This window comes from Danio rerio, chromosome 25 (assembly GCF_052040795.2).
Source record: "Danio rerio strain M-AB ecotype USA chromosome 25, GRCz13ab, whole genome shotgun sequence".
NCBI classification, from domain to species: domain Eukaryota; kingdom Metazoa; phylum Chordata; class Actinopteri; order Cypriniformes; family Danionidae; genus Danio; species Danio rerio.
The window spans coordinates 14,101,201-14,107,200 of NC_141045.1; the positions used below are offsets into that span (position 1 = coordinate 14,101,201).

Genomic DNA, 6,000 nt, shown 5'->3' on the forward strand with positions numbered 1-6,000 from the left:
ATTTTAATAATATACATTAATAATAACACTATTATTATTATTTAAAATAATAATAAAAGTCTAAGTAGTCTAAATAAAAGTATCAAAGTATAAAAAACAGGATAATAGTTTTATTTTACAGTGTTATTCCTATACAGTATATGCATTCATATATTTGTGCAGAATAGATAGAAAATATCTTCCAAGTTTCATATTGACAAATCTAAAATGAGTTTTTCTTTTATGATCTTCTGAACCCACTCATTTTCTGGATTCATACAGATGTTTCTCTTTGTTGTTGTTACGAACCTAAAGCAGATGAGGATAAAGCATTAAAGATGAGTGATAACAATGTCAGCAATAATATAGCTGTATGTCTATATAGAGCAGGGGTCAGCAACCCGCGGCTCTAGAGCCGCATGCGGCTCTTTAACGTTGCTCTTGTGGCTCCCTGGAGCTTTTTAAAAAATGTTTGAAAATGGAAAAAGATGGGGGAGGTTAATATATATTTTTTGTTTTAATATGATTTCTATAGGAGGACAAACATTTTAACGTTTTCAAATGCTGTAAAAGTGTGTAGAATTAATATTTAATTTCAACATTTCTGTCAGCGAAGATTTGCGTCATAGCCTGCGACACAGGTTTCTATCAGCAGGGTGGGATGCCAGGCAGGTGGCTGTTGTAAACGAACCGGGAGATAATAAAGCATGGAAAACCGTTCACAGATGGTGACTACATGAAGGAGTCATTTAACATATTAGAACACCTATTTGCAGACTTCAAAAACAAAACCAAGATAATACAAAAAATTAAAGATATACCTCTCTCCGCTACGACAGTAAAGGAAAGGGCTATTAAAATGGCAGGTAACCTCACCGATCAGCAAACCAAGGACATTAATTCAGTGCCCGCATACTCAATTGCCTGTGATGTGACCGATATTAAACGCTCAGGTATGTGATGTCCGATGGGCCGCAAGAAGAAATGATCAAATTAATACCACTGAAAGACCAAAGGCTGTGCTGTGTAAATAAACACCAACCACCTGATTTCAGTGGCTATTTAATCATGAAGGCTCATTATGTATTTTTAGCCAACTTAGTCATTTTTATAGTAGGCTAATATAGCTAATATAGATACATACAGCATGCGTTTCCTTCATTATAAGGTTATATAAGGCTTTACATTTTTTGCGGCTCCAGACATATTTGTTTTTTGTTTTTTTGGTCCAATATGGCTCTTTCAACATTTTGGGTTGCCGACCCCTGATATAGAGGATTACTCACACAAGGCGTTTGAGGGTGCAGAAGTTGCTTGTCCAGTAGTAAGAGTTCAGTCGATTCAGTTTAATTCTTCTGTTACTGCCTTTACCAAAGCAGCAGATACCTTTACGAATAGATTGCTGACCTGAAAAGTGAAATGTTCACTTGTAAAATTCAGCACATTTTATTTATCCAGTTGACCAATATTATAAGGAGACAATGCAACTACACAACAACAATAAAAAATAAATAAATAAATAAATTAGCATGATAACACAAAGAAAATAATGGTAATAATAATAATTAAAATAAAGAAAAATAGATGAAAAAATAAAGTAAAAAAAAAACTAAACAAAAACAATAAGGGCATATAAACGTTTCAATGAAAATACAAAGAGGCAGTCAATAGGGTTAGTGAGTAAATTAAGCATTACACTGTTGCTCAGAATTCGCATTATATTGGTCCAGATGATCAAGAAATGGTTGCCATATACAGTTGAAGTCAGAATTATTAGCCCCCGCTAGAATTTTTTTTTCTTTTTTAAATTTTTGATTTTTTGAACAAATGATGTTTAACAGGTTCAGGAAATTTTCACAGAATGTCTGATCATTTTTTTTTTCTTCTGGAGAAAGTCTTATTTGTTTATTTCGGCTAGAATAAAAGCGGTTTTTAATTTATTAAACACAATTTTAAGGACAAAATTATTAGCCCCTTTAAGCAATTTTTTTTGACTGTCTACAGAACAATCCATCATTATACAATAACTTGTCTAATTACCCTAATGCCGAGTTCAGACTGCATGGTTTTCCAACTAGTCGTGTCACAGATGTTTTCACACTGCATGACTATCTGGGCTAGCGTTTCGTCGCTGCTTTGTTTACACTGCAAGATGGTTCGGCGACATGGACATTCACATTGCATGACTTTATAGGACTTTATATGACTTTCTATAGGGAGAATCGCCGACAACTTCGTCCAAACTGCGTCTCACAGCCAAAAACATGTAGTATATCTTTTGTTATTAAATACATATTGAGAAAGAAGCCTTTAATGGGGTAGAACGTGTACATGTTTGCTCACCTGGTTTTAAAGGGAATTAGCCATTTCTCCTCAACGTTGATAATAAACTAATTTCTTTCTGTATGAAACGTCAAACAGACACGGTTGGTCCTCAGTCCTGTCAAACCTCCACTAGTTTTTCCTCCATTTCGTGGGTCCAAATAAACCGAAAAAGAGCGCTTTTAACTTCTCCCCCAGCCTCCCGCTGGCCTGCAGCAGGTATACACACACGCACACGCAAGTGAATGCTGCTCTCTCATTGGCTGTAGGCGATCGCCAATGTTATTTTCAGTCAAAACTCAATTCACACGGCATGATTTGAATCGCAGACAGCTCCAGATATTTAGCACGCCAAATATCTCACAGGCATCGGCGACTTATCGGCGATTCTCTCAGATCGCGTCTTTGATCGTTCATACTGTGTGATTGTCACTCACTTGCACGAGCAGCGATTTGCCTGTGATTTCAGGCATTTGTCGGCGATTTCTCAAAACCTGTCGGCGAGCCAAAATCGGGGCTAAAATCACGCAGTCTGAACTAGGCATAACCTGCCTAGTTAACCTAATTAACCTTGTTAAGCCTTTAAATGTAACTTTAAGCTGTATAGAAGTGAATAAAATCTAGTAAAATATTATTTACTGTCATCACGGCAAGGATGAAATAAATCAGTTATTAGAAATCAGTTATCAAAACTATTATGTTTAGAAATGTGTTGAAGAAAATCTTCTCTCCATTAAACAGAAATTGGGGAAAAAAATAAACAGGCGGGCTAATAATTCTGACTTAAACTGTATTGTAAAATCAACTTAACACTTTCATCAGTAATCGTTCTATAAATTATGGTATTTTGTATGAACACATTATAATCCAGCAGAGAACGAGAGTACCCAAACATAACAATTTCTGGGTCAGGTGTGAAGGTAAAAACATATATATCAGAAAACCATTTAAATATGTCCCACCAGAAATCATAAAGTTTTGAACACGTGACATGAAAAAAAGAGGTGGGTCAGGGAGCCTTCAGCAGACTTACAACCTGTCACATGTAGGGGAAACGGTTAAATAAATTCTGTGTAATTTAGATTTTGAGTAGTGCAGTCTATGCGTTTCTTTAAATTGAATTAATTTATGCCTGCCAGGAATCAGGGGCGTAGGGGGAAACATTCCCCTCACTTTTAAAGACAGACCATTTAAAAACAGGTGATTTGGAAAGTTAACTTTTGGATTTCATACAGCTATATTGAATGTCGTGTCAGAAATAGAGAGGGGAATGCATGATTATGATATATTAGGGCAGAAGTAGTAAGTTAGTGTCTGGTAATTTGCAGCACTTCTTAATTTGACGCCATATTTTTAAACAGTTTGAAACAATTAAATTATCAATCTTAACTGATGCGAGCAATTTAGTATTTGAAAACAGCAGGGCTGTTTGTAATTTTTATTCAATGGTGACCCAGTGGGGTGTATCAGTCGAGATTTCGACTTTATAATCATCTTACCAGTAGACAAGGGCCCTGGCATTAACTTTTAATCCTATAAAAGAGATTTGATATAATCAGACTCACCAGATGAGGAATCAGGCAGCGAGTACAACATCACCACACACACTAACAATAATAATGGAGTCTTCATTCTGCAGCTATGAGAAACCACATGAGAATGTCCGATGCTGCGTCCAAAATGTGCAAACAAATCGTAGTTTAGGAGTTCCCTAAAGTTACCCGGATGATCCACTGTTTCGTCGTCACTTTAAACGTGACGTTGTGTTAACTAATATTTAATTTAGACTCAACATAAACAAATCTGAGAAACAGTATATGCCAGCATTGTGATATCAAACAAGAAAAGAAAAGAAAAAAATGGTGGAAATATGTTTAAAACTTTACTCTTTTGGGAGAACAGATTTTAAGACGATTCAAATAATAATGCCCGTGTGGCATCTAGTGGAATAATCGAATAGCATATTGTGCCATTTTCATAATAATAAATATGAAATTAGGTTTTCTTTAGAACAGAAATGTTAAATGATTGATTCTGTTTATAAAATAGACCTCATGAATAAAATGTAAAGAACATTTATTTCTAAAAGCTGCATTTGAGCAAATTATAGTGACAGACAACACTGTTCATCAAATGAATCATTTTTTAAAAATCATTTATTAACAATTAACAGAATAATTATTATAACTGATCCTCAAATGTAATGAACACTGTTACATGAGCAGGGCTTTTACATTTACATTTAGTCATTTAGCAGACGCTTTAATCCAAAGCGACTTTTAAACTTTTAGATGCCACACAGGCCCAAATATGATCATTATTTTGTGAGGAATCTCAATAAAGTAAATGGCAAGACCCAATTTATACTGTGAAGGTATATTATTATAAATGGTTGTGAAATATTATTTGTTATACAGTGCTCAGCATATATAAGTACCCCTCTCATAAATCTCTTTTTTAAATTCATATTTTAATAGGAAGCTATACACTATTATATTTGCACATACATTAGATTAATCAGTGCTGAAGCCAAATCTGGAGATTATCGAACAAAAGAACTTACGATAACAGTTCTAAAACTAGTACAGCCAAATTTATAAGTAATAGAAAATTATTACATACAAATTTAAACAAGATGAAATTCCAAGAGAAGCAAAAAAAAATAAAAATAAAAAAAAATAATATATATATCTTTACATTTCTAAATATGTTTGGTAACAAAAATTTTATTTTAATAAAAATATCATATTCATATATATTCAAATGAAGCAAAATTGCCTATATTCACTGAGAAATGGATAAAAACATACATTTTCAATATGGGGTGTACTCAATTATGCTCAGCACTGTATATTTAAAGTATGAAATAATTTCAGCTTTTCTTCTATTATATTAATATTATTAGATATTGTAATTGAAGCAGCACTTATAAATAAACTATTTAATTTTATTATATTTAAATACATTTGTATAACATAGTTATTTGATTATTTTACCTGTATTTATTTGTTTGTTAAAATAGACAGTTTGCATATTTATTTGAATCTATTTAAAAAACTTTGGTATATTTTTAGATTTTATTGTTATTTTTTATTATATTTTATTTAAATAATTTTGCAATACTTTAATTATTTAAAAAAAATCTCCAAATATTTCAGAGGCTCCGGTTTGTAAAGCTGACCCAAACTATACAGAAAAAGAAACAGTAGTAGTATTTGACAACTAACATGAGATATTTTAATAAGGAATAATATTAACACTCAACATTTGCATGAGATCATGAACATTTATTGACACATAAACAAGATCAACACATTTGAATAATACAGAATAATAATACATGCAATACATTACAATAACAACACTCTGAAATGTTGAGATACTATTTTGCAGCTTTATTTTACAAATGGTCATATGTATGGGGTGTGTATCCAAGTAAGTGCAGAAAATATCTTCCAAGTTTCATACTGGTGAGCCCGAAACTGATTTCATGCTTATGACCTTCTGGACCCATTCATTGTCTAGATTCATACAGATATGTCTCTTTGCTATTGTAACAAACCTAAAGCAGATGCGAATAAAGCTTTAAACATGAGTATGAAGTGAGAATATATTGTTAGCAGTAATATATAGAAGAGATACTCACACAATGTGTTTGAAGGGGCAGTGGCTGCTTGTCCAGTAAAAATACTTCAGTCG

General features: G+C 32.9%; 1 long non-coding RNA gene across 1 annotated transcript; it reads right to left on the bottom strand.

Moving 5' to 3' along the window:
* Positions 1–269: 269 nt before the first annotated feature.
* Positions 270–3,948, bottom strand: LOC141380921 (uncharacterized). Its single transcript, XR_015526306.1, has 3 exons — positions 3,867–3,948; positions 1,266–1,386; positions 270–288 (listed from the first exon to the last, which is right to left on the bottom strand). It is a non-coding gene; the product is annotated as an uncharacterized LOC141380921 (long non-coding RNA).
* Positions 3,949–6,000: the final 2,052 nt, after the last annotated feature.